Genomic DNA, 16,467 nt, shown 5'->3' with positions numbered 1-16,467 from the left:
TGGGCTCTTAGCTTCTACAACGTCTATTTTGACAGCGACAAGTAAAACTCAAGATGCTACTATTTCTCTTCTTTTGTAAGCTTTTACTGACCTCGCCTTAGCATCACTTATGATATGCATTTTTAAATGGTGATTGCGTCAACACCTTCTTGACAGCGATTTCTCCTTGATCTTTTGCAGAAAGTTAATCTCCTTTAATTTGGCAGTGGATGACTTTGAAACATAGCCCGCAAAACAAAAAAGAAAAACATTGTGACTTGTGCGCTGCCTTTGCACTGTCTCTAATTCCTCCTGCTCCATTAACTAATTGTTGGGCTGGGCTGCATTCTGTTTACTTTCTGCAAGCCGCTCAGGCATATCTTCAAACAGCAACAACTTGCCCTTATTCTTTAGTTTTGGCAGCTATCTTCTGAAAACTTTCTTTCACTTGGGCGATGAGTCGGTTATCTAATTTCTAGTAATCACATTTAAATTGAACATCTAGCATTATTCCTTCCACGATCGCTTCCTAATCTCAAACTAATCTCAAACTTCTCACTTGCGCTCCAGCGACTGGCTATGATCTCGTTCACCCCCTTTGACGTAGCTCCGATACCACTTGTCGGAGGTGGATGGAGATATGATCACGTACACAAATTGAGAAACATAACCAAAAAGAAAAAGAAAAAAACACTACCGGACAACTCCATTAATCAGTTGATTACAAATCGATACTCTTGATTGCTGCAGTATTCTACTCCATGATCACTTGATCATATCTGAATCAGGTAACCACCTGATGCTTAAACCTTACATGATACCTCAATTTATAGAGTTTATAGAGTTTGGAAATTAGTATTCTGCTCCATGATCACTTGATCATATCTGAATCAGGTAACCACCTGATGCTTAAACCTTACATGATACCTCAATTTATAAAGTTTATAGAGTTAGGAAATTGTATAGGCCATTCTAGAGCTTAGGTCGATTTGTCTAAACAACATATATTTAATATTATTTTTCTATTCATCATCTCTTTTCTGTTCAAGAACATTCTCCATATAATTGATAGAGTAAAAATAGTATATAATATAATCAAAATGCAAAATATAAAATATAAACACAAACACATATGGTTCAAGTGGTATAGCACAATTCCATTTATCAATTGATTACAAATCCATATTGTTGAATGCTACTGTATTCTTCTCCATGATCACTTGATCATATCTTGATCAGCAAACCACCTGATACTTAAACCTTAAGTGATGCTTCTATTTATAGAGTCTTTAGCAAATTACATAGGCCATTGACTTAGATGACGTGTCCAAATAGCAAATATTTTCTATCCATCTTTATTTCTTTTTTTTTTCTTAGAACATTCTCATTATCATTTGTCTTTTACATATCAATTTTAATTGATATGAGTAAAAATAAAATTAAAGAATAGTGTATAATAGAATCATGATGTTTGTAGATTTGTTTAATAGTTCATATATAATATTGGCAGGTAAATTCATGTATGTTATAATATGTTTTGTTCACAAATATGATATTTTGATCATTCATATATTTTGAATATTTTTGAATTAAGCTATTTAAACTATATCAAGCTATTTAATGTAAAATTGTTCAACATGTTCTATTATTTAGTTCAAACTGTACATATGAGAAAGAGAACATGGTATTACATTCTCTTTTAGCTTGAAAAAGAGTAAATATATTTGAAGATGTATATATATTTTTCTATCAAATATTAGGAAATCTCAATACAAAATCACAACCTTAAATGTTCATAAGAGTTTGAAACTGCAGTGATTAATATGAAGATAATCAGATATAGCCCCTATTACATCCCCATATACAAGTATACAAAATATACTTGAGAGTTAAAATATAGAGTATATATATCAAAATAACTAATAGCTATAGATCTCATTAAGAAAACTAAATATCACCATAAGGAGAGCTATTATCTCCAATTCCTACAATACAAGTAGTCCAACCTAGAGGATCATCCATCCACCTTAACTTTTTTCTTGGCTGCATGTGATACAAATAAGGATGAGTGAAAACTTCTACCTCCGATAGTATTGCATCCAGTTGGCATGCGTCTCTCTCCTTTTGTTCACTAGGGTCTCTAAAGAAGTTGGTTAAGGCCATTTCAAATGGATTTCTCTCCACAACCAACGTTGTCCAAGTGAACCCATGGGATATTTCCCATGTAAAGACTCCAGTTGTTCCATCTTGGATGAACTTCTCAAAATTCTCTCCTCGCAAGCCTCATAGCCACAGCCACCTATAAGTAAACAATATATATAATGAGTCTCCTTAGAGACTCAATAAGTTCCCTGCCCCTACCACTAAACACATCATCATTCCTATATTTTTGAATAAACCAAAGAATTTCAATGGAAAGAACAAACCAAAAAGAATCGATATCTTTCTTGAGGCTAGTCATAAAACCAGACATGATCTCACAAACATTGATATTGCAACTGACTAAAGGGCCAAATGTAAACCAAAATTCTCTAGCAAAGTGGCATTCAAAAAAAAAGTGGTTAATGGTCTCATGCAATCTGCAAGAAATATAAAGATTAAGTTCCCCATTGGGTTTCTTCACAAGTAATCTATGCAACAAAAGGCACTAATGGAAATATTTCTTATTTAGCCTAATAGATCTGCTCCATAATTTTTCTCAAAATCTTTCCAAAAGGAAGGGTTTTGATTCAAGTTCCAGCAATTGTTCAAATGAACAAATATGTCATCATTATCAATAAGATTCTTATATATGATTTTGGCTTTGGTAGCGTACAGGATAGACCCATCAGGCCACTTGAAGGAATAAAATCTACCAGTATTGTAGACACATTGTTTGGCAAGAGAGAGAGATGAGAAAGACTCCCTAAGCACTGAATAAGTCCTCATTTGTGACATGGCACATCAAATTAACTGCAAATATCTTGCCAAGATAAAAGGTATCCCTCCTTAATATATTAGTGAATATTTGGATACCCTTTAATACCCAAGATTTGGTTGAGCACCCTTGTAGCAATGCCAATGGTTTGTCATAGTGTATCAAATTCCACCATATAGATCCTTCCCCACAAATCTTGTTATCTTCACTAATGATTCCATTGTGTGAGATAAGATGACTCACACTATCTCAAGCCTTCCATATTGATTTTAATACAACCAAGACTTTTGGTATAATAGAGAATTGGCCAACTAACATGTCAATAAGTAGAAGACCTTACCAAGTGGATCCTTTTTGGGCACAAATTTAGAGCTGTTGTGCCTCTCCAAAACCTTCCATTGCTCCTCTCCATGGAGGGATTTGAAGATCCATTTGGCTGCAACAGAAATTTCCTACACTCTCAAATCCTTTAATCATAACCCCCCTTTGATCGTACTCATAGTACACCACTACCACTTAACAGCATGTCTCTTTTTGTTCCCTTTTCCATCTGACCACAAGAACTCTATGATTAGTTTCTAAATGTAAGAAAATTGATAATTATTAAATAATCAGGCAAAGGTGTATTATATGTATGAAGAGTTTATTTTTTGGCACACCTGGAATCTCCTAGCTAGCAATAGATAATTCTTATTCCATTTTCTATGTTTCTTATCAAAATTACTCTTAACCCACTCTCAGATCTCCTTTTTGTTAGGGAAAATAGAAAATGGGATGTCCCAAATACCTTACTTGGTAACAACCTCCCCCCACTCCCCACATATAAGAGGAAATATACTAAACTAGGTAGGGAGTGATCCTCCCATCCTATCATAATAGATTTTGGAAGGGACACATTGCTACCTCGAGCTTCATAAAATATGTCAAGTTTATTCATCAAAGAACAAAAGATACCTTCTTCCATCAACACTAAGATTTTGTGTATGATCCTCAAATTGAATATTTAGTAATCCTTCCATATTAGGGAGATTCATTCCTTGCATCTTGGTAGGTAAGGAGTTGTCCCTCAATATGTAATATAGAGAATCTGCTGCAATAAAAAAATGGTAGATGCCAAAGAACACCCCTACCTAATAGATCATATCAACAAAAGCATTCTAACTTGGAATAATTAAATTCTACATAGGCCATGACATCCTTCATAAGGGTTTTCATCATCTGGTAGAAGAAACTAATGAATCCAAGAATTTTCAACATCATGAGAATGAATATCCACTCAATTATATCATAAGATTTCTCAAAATCAATCAACATCATGGACATCCTCTAATTGGATTCCTTTGCCTACTTTATGGCTTCCCATCAAGTGAGAATATTTTCCAGTATATATTCTCCATTTTTTAATAAGTGATCTATCCCCAAATTTGGTTATAATCCTGATAAGTCCACTATTGATTTCCTTACCCAAAGAACCCTTATCAATGGCTTCATTGTATAACTAGAAAAGATCCTCTTCTATTTAATTACTATTTCTTTTATTAAATTTTACTCGCAGCCCATTAGGGTCCGGTGCCTTGTCATTACTAAGTGAATGTATAATATTTTGTATTTCTTCCCTAGCTAACACTTTGTCTAGCTTTATTGAGTCCTCCTTACTAATCATTTTAGGAATAATGCTATTATATTGGCTTTGGCTCTCTCCATATTATGCCAAAAGTATTCTAAATAAAATAGCTTATGGTAGAATTGAGTAAAGCCCTTCAATATATCTGCTTGGTTTGTGATATTTTCCCCTTCTTACCAAATGCTATCTATTATTTCCTTAGCCTCTTTATTCTTGAGGAATTGAGAAAAGAATCTAAACCCTTTGTCTCCATGTTCTAACCAATTAATTCTGGCTCTTGTCTTGATGCCTTGAACTCTCATATTTTGTATCCTTCTCAAAGCATCCTTGGCTAACTTGAGGGTCTTAGCAGTTTTGAAGTTGTCAGGATTTAACTAGAGAGACTCTTTAAGCCTCGAAATATTATTATCCAAGTGAGTCTCCATTCTCCTAGACTCTTTAGCTCTTTTTCTCCCAACAGTCTAAAATAGAGTTTTCAAACTTTGTACATTTTGATTCCATCTCTCTATGACAATTTTCTACCTAGTGTTTCAAGTATTAAATTGTCTAATAATGTAAGTAGCGTACTTAACATTCTCATCATCCAACAACCTAGTATTGAGGGAAAAGGTCTCCCTTCTTCCCTGGTGTGTAGGAGAAGTATTATTGAGATAAAATGTAGCTTGTATGGGATGGTAATTTGAGAGGGTGTATTGAATTACCATCACACTATAATGCTCATCATCCTTTGAAACCATGATAATGTCTATATTGACATAAAATCTATCTAACCTCTTGTAGATTATTTTTTCCCCACGCTGGTAGTTACACCATGTGTGCCAAATATCTTTATATTCATTCTATTTTCTAGCGAGAGGATCGAGGATTCTCAATTTGTTGACCATTCTATGCCAGAAGAATTTATCGTTAGGTTTCCATTAAAATTTGTTGCCACCTACCTTATCTTGAGGATATTCTTCCATGTTGAAATGACCTCTTAAAATCTAAGGTATCTCTTCCATTTGCGCAACCCACTTCTAAAGTTTAGTTTTCTCCCTATGGTCATTAAGAGAATAAATAGAAGAAACCCCAAACTCCATTTATTTGTATTTTAAAAAGATCCACACTACTCTATCTCATGGGAAACAACCCCATCTGGTGAAAAATTTCCTCCATCTATTACTGATTGTAATAGAATCCCCACCCTTTCATTTTGAATTCTTTGTGACAAGTGGTCTTCATCTCTCCAAATACACTTCAAGTTAATGTCTAAGAAGAACTATACAACCTTGATCTACTAGAGTAGGAGGAATTCAGTATTCTTCTTCATATTTATAAACCTCTTCACCATATACTTCTTATCCAACGATTCAAGTCCCCTAACATTCCAAGAAACATAGTTCAGTTTCATCAAGGCTTAAGGGGTCGTGTCCATGGGTTCCCTAAAGATTTTATAACATTTAGGTACTAAGCCTTTTAGGGAAATCATATCCTATTTATTAGCAATAATGTTGTTAGGTCTACCTCTATTCCATTTGCATTCAAATACTCGACCAACCACCAAGCAAATGGTATCAGTATTATTAGTCTTCTTAGTTTGTTTCTTCCCCTTGGTCTTTCTATTCAACATAACACCTGTGAGGGGGGTGAATCAATCCAAAATAAATATTAAATGAAACAAATAAACAATTAAACTTTAGCACACATCAAACATAAGAACACTAATATTTATATGTGGAAAATCCAAACAGGAAAAAAACATGGTGAGAACCTACCCACAAGAATATATCTATGAATATAAATGATTAGAAATGGGAGCTCACTCCTCTTGACTTGCACACCAACGCTAAATAATCATGGGGCAAGATAGAATGAGGACATGCAAAACTTGAAGCTAACTGCACTGAGAGGAAGATACAAAAAAATGATCTTAAAATTTTCTGACCATTAAGTTGTCCTAAAAATCTGCATCAAGCTACCAGCATTAACATGCACACAACTTTGATCTTATTTGCCAACATTATGTCTAAACTATTTGTCATAGTCTTACCACAACTTGCATATCATTCAAACACAACTCTTGTTCTTATCTTCACTGAACCTTTGATCTTCGCTATTCACAACATCTAGTCTCATTTGCATCCCATCCTCATACACTTAACTCAATAACACTCATTCTTATATACAAGATTGATCATCAAAGGTTAAACCAAGTCGGCCTGAATAAAAATATACTTTTTGAACTAGGAAAATACATGTTGATCCACTCCAGGAGAAAGAGAGGACCAAAACACATCTTCCCAAGGTTAATTCACCAATCCGCAATCACAAGAACATAACCAACAACATATCCACATGCTACACATCCATATAAGCAAATACTAATAAAAACATACTCTCCAATGGAAACTACTGAAATTTGGATCTCCACACACTACAATGAGACCCATAACATACCAACTACTTTCACAAATCATATCCGTACCTAAAAATAGAATCTCATAACCAACAACGATCAATGCTACGACACTCGAAGAACACAATGATGTTTTTGGACCACAAAACTATTATAAATATGATACCAAAATTATATCCAATGAAGATAATAGTAATTGTGAGGCCTCACCTCGACTCAGTCTAACATTCAGTAGATTTTATATTTAGACTATTATGGATACTTTATTTTGATGCATTTTGAGACTTAGAACTTACATGATTTCAGGATTTGGTTAACATTGCTATGATTAGATGATTTTACTTATATGCTTTTGTGATAGAACACTACATGATTGTTAGATAAGATGATATTGCAATGATAGTTGTCATTATTGAATTTGCAGGACTTTACTATGAATATAGTACTATGATGTATGGTTAAGTTTATGTGAATTGGGATGAAATTGTTTATGAGAATTTTGCTTGATAAAAGATGTATTTAATCTGTGCAGATGAAAATTGTGTGCAAGTGATGATGTGTATTGTATTCCTTTGAATTATATTATATGTGGATATTTGAAAGTACTAATGTGTAAATCGAGATGCGCAGGGAATTTACCATGTGACCATGGAAAATTACGGAGAACCAAACCTAGACTTATGTATGTTCGTAAGCCAGGGTTTGTCTATTTGGAGAGACAACACCCCGTTTGTGTTGTATTTTATTCGTAACAGTATATGCTGCATGAGTGTTAAGTGTTATTTAAATTTAATGTGTAAAAACCACAAGAGACAATTTCATATTTTATTTTGTAAAAGTGTTTTAATTGTGTCACTTGACACATGTGTGGATTTAAATTTAAATGTTTTATTTTGTCTCTTGGTGGGAAAGTGTTTAATTATAGTTTTCTTAAATAATATAATGTGTTGTCATAAATACTTTGGGAATATAATCTTTGGAGTGGTCAACATATGTTTGATCCGAAAATAAACTTCGGAGGGGTTTAAAATGGGTTAAATGAACACCTAGGGGTAGTTTAATAGGGTTTCCTAAAGCCCATATGGTATACCTAGGGGTTAGGGGTAATTTTAGACAAGTTTCTACTTTTTAATGATCTTTTTAACGCTTTAAAAATTGGCTTTTTTGAGTTGTGCGAAAATTGAAAATTAGAAGTTTAAATCTAATTGAGATTTTTTTCTTTTGGAAGAAGAGTCTTTTTGCATTCTGCTTTTCTTTCCTTTTTGGTTTTTAAAAACTTGTGAGAACTCAGAGAATGAGCTTCTTAAGCAAGATTTTTGGGAATTGAAGGGTAATCACCCACTCTCCATTTTTGGAGACAAGAGAAATTTTGAAAAGAAAATAATAGTTTGGAATAGAAAAATTGACTAAGGGTAGAAGGAAGAAGATTCATGGATTGGGCAGCTCTTCCTCAAATTTCAAAACTACCTTTGGGCAGATTAAGGTTGGTTTGGTCATTCTTTAAAATGGTTATTTTCTTGCATGTGTTTGAGTGTATGAATGGTGAAATAAATCTGTGTTTTTGTGTATGTCTTGTTTTAGAATTTCATTTGAAAATCCTTGCAGTATGCTTGTTGTGTTTTGGGAGTTTTCTCAAGACCTCTTACTCTTGGGAGAGAAGAGGATCTTGTGGGTGGTAGCAGTGACAACCCTCGAGTGAGAGACTCTCGTTTGAGAGCGATCACAAGGGATCTTTGTGTGACCCTTGCTGCATGGCCTGTTTGTGCAATGGGGGTCATAAGGAGGGATATAAGGCTAGAATGCCTTTGGGGGGCATAAGGAATAAGGGGTTCAGATTCTTGATATGTTTATTGTGCCATGAGGTGGCTACTTGTTTTTCCATACTTGCAGTTCTCCTCAGGGTATTGGTCCACTACCACCCTTTGAAAAAGATCATCACCAAAGTGTGGTGCTGTGAAGCCAAGTTGGGAGTGTGTCTGAAATTCTGTATGTATTTTTCCTTCTATGTGTTTTCCTGTTTGTTACCCATCTAGGAATTGGTTCTCCGAGCTTGGGGGTGGCTACCAGTTAGCCTAGGCTGGGAGGTGAGCACTCCGTGGTCATATTGTGTTTTATTATGCAGGAAAAGTCAGGAGAAGAGAATAGGAACAGTGAAAAGATGCAGAAGATTATTGTTGCACATACTTAAATCCTTTTGTAGTTATTTGTTTAAGTTTGTTAGTAGAAAGATACCTCGTTCGTTGAATGAGAGGCAAGTTGTAATTTTGAGAGAGGGCATGTGATTTAATATTGTAGTTAAATAAAGAAACATCTTGTAATATTTGCAGAATATTGAAAGAGTTGTAAAAAGCCAGATATGTTTCTATTTTTATTTTGAAAAGTAAAGGGATTGCTTGATTTGCATGCAAAAGCTTCTTTTGTAATATAAAAAAAAAAATATCAGTTTTATTTAAATCTGAGATCTTCTTTTTAGCTGAGAATTTATCTCCAATTTAATTGCAGAAAATCATGATTTGTATTGCTGTTAGCATGTAAATAAATTAGTTGTTTAATTAGTTGAGAAATCAATGAATCTATTTATTATAGAAAAATATATTGTATTTCCTAAGTTGTATTTCTAAATTGTATTTCTAATTAGTGTTGATAAAAAGCTTAACAATAGATTTTGCTGCATTCTTTTATCAGCAATAAAAAATATATATATATAAATAAAAGAACCAAAGTTTATATACCAATTATATATATATATATATATATATATATATATATATATATATATATATATATATATATATATATATATATATATATATATATATATATATATATATATATATATATATATATATATATATATATATATATATATATATATATATATTTATATTTATATTTATATGAGCACATGTAAATTGATTTAACATAATGTTTTTTTTTCCTTTGTTATTTTGTTTAAAAATTTGCATGTAAATCTTATTAGAAAAAAAAAATATATATTTATATATATTCACCATTAAAACTTTTATATTTATAAATTTATATAAATATAAATATATATATATATTTATATAAATATAAATATATATATATATTTATATAAAATATACTTTTAAAAATAAATAAATAAATAAAAAATAAGGGAAAAATTTGGCTGCTCGCGGACCCCACTGTGTGTGCACACAGTGTGGGCCGCGCGGCTTGCACTGTGCGAACACACAGTGTGGGCCGCTTCGGCTCCCACTGTGTGGACACACAGTGTCGGCCGCGGCCGCCATTGTGTGGACACACAGTGGTGTGAGCCGCCAGCGGCTCCCACTGTGTGGATGCACAGTGTCGGCCGCGGCCGCCATTGTGTGGACAGACAGTGGTGTGAGCCGCCAACGGCTCCCACTGTGTGGACACACAGTCGTGCCGCGCTGCCACTATGCGTTCACACAGTGGCACCCTCGGCCCTTCGCCCTTCTTCAAAAAGCTGCATCAAAAATGGCTGCCGCCATGGGGTTTCAACCCTATAAAAAAAAAATATTCAGTGGTAACAAAAAAAAAGGGGATTAAACCCTAGCCCGAGTAGGGCTAGGGTAAATGAAATAAAATAATATGATAGTTTAGAGTTATTAATATATATATAAAGAAAAAAATAAATCCCTAATTAGGGTTGGGAAAATATAGACTATTATTTTGGAAAGTTATTATTTAATATATATATATATATAGTAGTTGTATTTTGGAGTAAATAATTAATAGAGGTTTTAATATTTAAATACCTCCGTTTGAATACCAAATAGAAAGTAAAAGGAAGGTGAATTATATAAATCTAAGATTTTAAGCCTAGCCTTATAATTTTATATTTATTTAATGTGATTATGCCCTAGTTAATTTAATTAGAGCATTAAAACTTAAAAATGGATGTTTAGACTATATAGTCATATTGGAGATGGAATTAATTTTCCTCTCCTAATTTTCTTTATTGTGATTGATTTAATAAAATTTAATGACTAGGTATCTCGTGGAGATAAAATTAGACTAGTTAGTTTTCCGCAAATATAATTAAACAATAATCGACGCTTGGTTCGTTTCAGAATTAGCTCGAATATAATTATGGCAAATTCATTAACGCTTGTCGTGTGAGTGAACTTGTCAATTAATTAATATTTTTAAAAAAAAATCATTCCGTTTTTGCCCTAAATTTTGGGCATGACAGTAATGCTCAATACTAGTAATAGATTTTAAATTTAAGAATTTCTGAAACAACAAACAGATCCACTACATCAATAACATAGCAAGATAACTCTACACCAAAAAAATTCTAGACCATTTTATTAAAAAAAAATTTGACATCAATGACAATTATAGTAATATATCAACACATAATTCCAACAATCTCCCCCTTTATCATTGATAGCAACACTTGATAACAATTGATAAACACTTGATAATACTTGCACTTCAACTTGCAACCAAAACTCAAAGAAAGGATAATACTGCTCAATATCTCTCTAAAACTCAATCTTTTCCCAAGCTAACTACTTAATCTCAAAACCAACAACTCAATCTCTCCCCCTTTACCATCAAGGACAAAGGTCACAATAGTACCACAAACCACTATTCCCCCTTAGAACAGCCACAACATCAATCCAGGAAAAAAAAATGCATGAAAACTCCCTCTAGAAAGATGCATCCCCAAAATGCACATAGCTAGAAGAAGGGGGGGGCAATGACCCCAATATTCTCCCTAAGAAACTCAAATGTATCCTTTGACAATGCCTTAGTGAAAATTTTTGCAACCTACTCTTTCATACAAATGTATTCCAAATGAACTTCCTTTTTTAGCAACCTTCTCCCTTAAGTAATGATATCTGATTGAAATATGCTTTGTTCTTGAATGCATAACAAGATTCTTCAAAATGTTTATGGCACTTGTATTGTCATATAAAATAGGAATTTCTTTATCATATGTTACCTTGATATCCTTAAGAGTTTGTCTCATCCATGTCACCTGAGTACAACAAGATTTTGTTGCAATATACTCTACTTCAGCAGTGGATTTATGAAAATTGGGTCTTATTTCTTATTTAACCAGGAGACCAATCTATCCCCCAAAAGTAATGCACCACCACTAGTACTCTTCTAATCATTAATGCTTCCAGAGCAATCTGCATCAATATAGGATTTCAACATGAAATCTCCACCTTTCTTGTACCAAAGTCTAAATTTATAGTACCTTTCAGGTATCTAAAAATTCTCTTTACAACTTTCTCATGTATCACCTTTGGATTTGCCTAAAAAACTAGCTACTAGACAAACAACCTACATGATATCTAGTTTGGACATAATCAAATACAACAATACACCAATCATCGACATGTACATTTTATGTTCAACTTCTAAAGACTCATTATATTTACTCAACTTGCATCCAACAATTAAAGGAGTAGTAACTAGTTCACAATCATTAACACCGAACTTCATCAACATTTACTTCACATACTTGCTCTAAGAAATAAAATTGCATCTTCTGATTGATTAACTTGTTACCTAAGAAATAAATACAACTCACCAATCATTGACATCTCAAATTCATTATGCATCTCTTTAGAAAGTTTAGTACATAGATCATCATTTCCACCAAATATAATATCATCATCATAAACTATAACAATCAACAATTTAACTCCATCAATCTTGAAATAAACATTATAGTTTATTGTACCTTTCTTGAAATTTAGTTAACGAAAATACCTATCCAATCTTTCATACCAGGCTCTAGGTGCCTATTTACGTCCATAAAAAATCTTTCTTCAGTCTACATACCATATTCGAATCTTTTGTCAATTTGAATCTATTGAGTTGCTAAAGGTAAACTTCTTCTTCTATATCTCCATTCAGAAATGTTAATTTGACATCCATCTAATAAACTTTAAAGTTCTTGTAAGGAAAAAATGCAAGAAACATATGAATTGCTTCCATCCTTGCTACCAGAGAAAACATTTCTTACAAGTCTATACCTTACACTTGATAATATCCTTTATAGACCAGCCTCGCTTTATTCGTTGTCACCTATCCTTTCACATTCAACTTATTTTTGAATAACCATTTAGTTCTTACAAGTCTATACCTTACACTTGATAAAATCCTTTATAGACCAGCCTCGCTTTATTCGTTGTCACCTATCCTTTCTCATTCAGCTTATTTTTGAATAACCATTTAGTTCCAATTACATTCTTGTCCACCAGTCTAGGTATGAGATCCTATGTCTTATTCTTTTGAATCCGATTCAATTCTTCTTCTATTCCCTTCACCCAATTTTCATCCTCATAAGTCTTTAGCCTCCTCCTCCTCCTCCTCCTCCTCCTCCTCCTCCTTCTCCTTCTCCTTCTCCTCTTGCTCCCTCTCCTACTCCTGATCCTTCTCCCTCTCCCTCTCCGTCTCCGTCTCCTTCTCCTTCTCCTTCTACATCTCCTTCTCCTTCTCCTTCTCTTATAGTCTTCTTTGTAAGTACAATTAAAAGAATAATGTACAATTCTACCACAAGAAAAATATTTAAGAGGTAACTTACCTTTGTATTTCCAGGTGTCATGCTACAATATTCTCACAAAATTTACTTTAGCTTCATCTAGATCTCCAGTACATTCTAGATCATCATGTATTGAAACATTAAATGTTGCTTCTCTCTTTTCTTTCTTCTGTTGCTCCATTTCTAAAATCATAGGCTGCTAAGGTACCAATAACTTGATCAATAGTATATTTACTCAAATCATTTCTCTCTCATATACCACATCTCTATGGCTTGTAGGAATTAGGAAAAGCCAGTAAGATCTTATGCATAACATCACATTCTTCAAAATTTCTACCGTCACCTCTCATGCCATTAGCAAGATTAGTCACTCTATGAATATAGTTCTCAATGCTCTCATGTTCCAGCATTCTCAAGTACTCATATTTTTTATTTAAATTTATCAACCTAGCATTCTTTATCTTTGAATCAACTTCATATGCCAAACATAACTTTTTTGATACAACTTTAGCTTCCTTCAACCCTTTTATTCTTTCAAACATAGAATTTCTTATACAACACATAATTATAGCTCTAGCCTGCGCATTAGAGTCCTTCGACTTTATCTCATCTGGAGTCTTAGCACCACCCTATGACTCTTTATATCTAGACTAAATGATTTCCTAGAATCCATTTTACAATGTCTCCAAATGTGAATCCATTCTCTCCTTTGAGTATAGAACATTGATACCATACTCGATCTACCTCAAGGGATTAAGCTTACTCAAGATGAACCTTGATCTGATACCAATTATTGAACCCAAGGTAGGAATAAAAGGGGAGTGAATTAATCCAAAACAAAAATTAAATACAACACATAAACAATTAAACTTCAACACACATCCAACACAAGAACACCAAGTTTTATATGTGGAAAAACCCAAATAGGGAAAAACCACGGTGAGCACTTGCCTACAACAATATATCCACTATGAATAGAAATGATTACAAATGGGAGATCATTTATCCAAACTTTCACACCAAGGCTAATTTCTCATGGGACGAGATACAAAGAGGATTTGCAAAACTTGAAGCTAATTGCACTTAGGGAAAGATATAAAAAACTAATCTAAAAAGAAGGATCTTTTGATCATGAATCTACCCTTGAACTTTGCATCAATCAACAAACATCAAAACACATGCAACTTTGATCTAATTTGCCAATACTTTGTATTAACTCTCTGATGCAACCATAAATGGTAAAACCCTCAAAGAGGATCAACCAACTTATGCAGCAAGAAAACATAACAATATTGCATAAACAAATCATATTATTTCTTTAGAACTTCTAGCAATCATCCAGATATCATCATATAATCATCAAAGAACATCTAGTAGCTAACCAAATACATGTAGGCTATCAGCCAGATACAATCCAATCCGGGACTCTAAGAATCAACCAGATCACAAAATGTGAATCTAGATCCTTATTCTCAATTCTACTTCCTCTGACCCTACAAATGATTACATAACATCATATTTATACCCACTGGAACATATCTAGGCTAGCCTCAAAAGATTACATTTACAAATGCAGGAAAATGAAATGCGTAATTAGTTCGGCCCTAAGAATTAAAGAAATCTTTCCGGAAAGTAACAACCAAGAGATGTGGTTCAGCAGGAAGGTAAGCCACATGCCAAAGAACATCGGACAAGACCCAAGATAAATCCACACACCAAGAATCACGCTACTAATGAAGGAAAACCAACTGGTAAGCATAAGAACTGTCTTGGAGCCCAAAAATAGTCAACCAGGAGTGATAGCTGATCAAAAAAGAACCTAATTGAATTGAAAATATAGAATTAAGCATACGAACTAGCCAGGAAACCAAAAATAAGATCTTCCACAAAAAGAAAGCAACTAATGGTGCCAACCAGTAAGAACACAAAAAAACTGCATAAAGAACTAAACAAGAACAAACTGAAAGGAAATATTTTTGGTTGATGCAAGATTACTCATCGACCGGGGATGCTCCTGGATCACTCTCTGTCACAGTCTTAGCACAACTTGAATATCAATTGAACACAACTCTTCTTTTTCTCTTCATTGAACCTTTGATCTTTTCTATTCACCATAACTACTCTCACTCACATCCCATTCTCATAAAATTGACTCATTCTTATATACAAGATAGATCATCAAATCTCAAACCAAGTCGCCTTGACTCGAAATATACTTTTTGAACAAAAAATGCACACACTAATCCACTCCAAGAGAAAGAGAGGACCAAAACACATCTTTGAAAGATTAATTCAGTGATCTACAATCATTGGAACATAACCAACAAAATATACACATGTTATGCAACCATATAAGCAACTACAGATCAAGACATACTCTCTAATGCAAACAACTCAAATATGGATCTCCACATTCTATGGTGAGGCCCATAACATATCAAATACACTTTCATAAATCATATCCACACATAAGGATAGGTCAAACATAGAATCTCATAACTAGCAATGATAAATGCAACAACACCTGGAGAACACAAGGATGTTTTTGGATAATAAAACCATCATAACCACGATACCAAAACTATATCCAATGAAGTTAATAATAATACTCAACACTAACTATAGAGTCTAGACACAATAACTTCCAAAACAACAAACAGATCAATTGCACCAATAATACAGTAGGATAACTCTACACCACATACATTTTAGACCATTTCGGAACAACAAGTTTGACATCAATGAAAACAACAACAACACATCAACACACACTTCCAACACTTTCTAGTGCCCAATTCCATCATGGAATCTTCAAGTAAGTCTAAGGAGGTTGATCCCTTATATAGGGACAATAGCCCATTTATTCCACTCCTGATGACCTTCATTCCTAGATGACTTTTTTTTTACTAATTCCCTAATATTCTTATCCACTCCCGTAGCTCCTCTATCCAAGATAGGCTTACAATATTGAATAGTAAGGACTTCAGCATCGTTAGACCTGAGGGGAGTACTGAAAGCGAGGGTGGTAGTGGGACTTT

Source organism: Cryptomeria japonica, chromosome 9 (assembly GCF_030272615.1).
Source record: "Cryptomeria japonica chromosome 9, Sugi_1.0, whole genome shotgun sequence".
Classification (NCBI taxonomy): domain Eukaryota; kingdom Viridiplantae; phylum Streptophyta; class Pinopsida; order Cupressales; family Cupressaceae; genus Cryptomeria; species Cryptomeria japonica.
Note: the sequence above shows the minus strand (reverse complement) of the source record.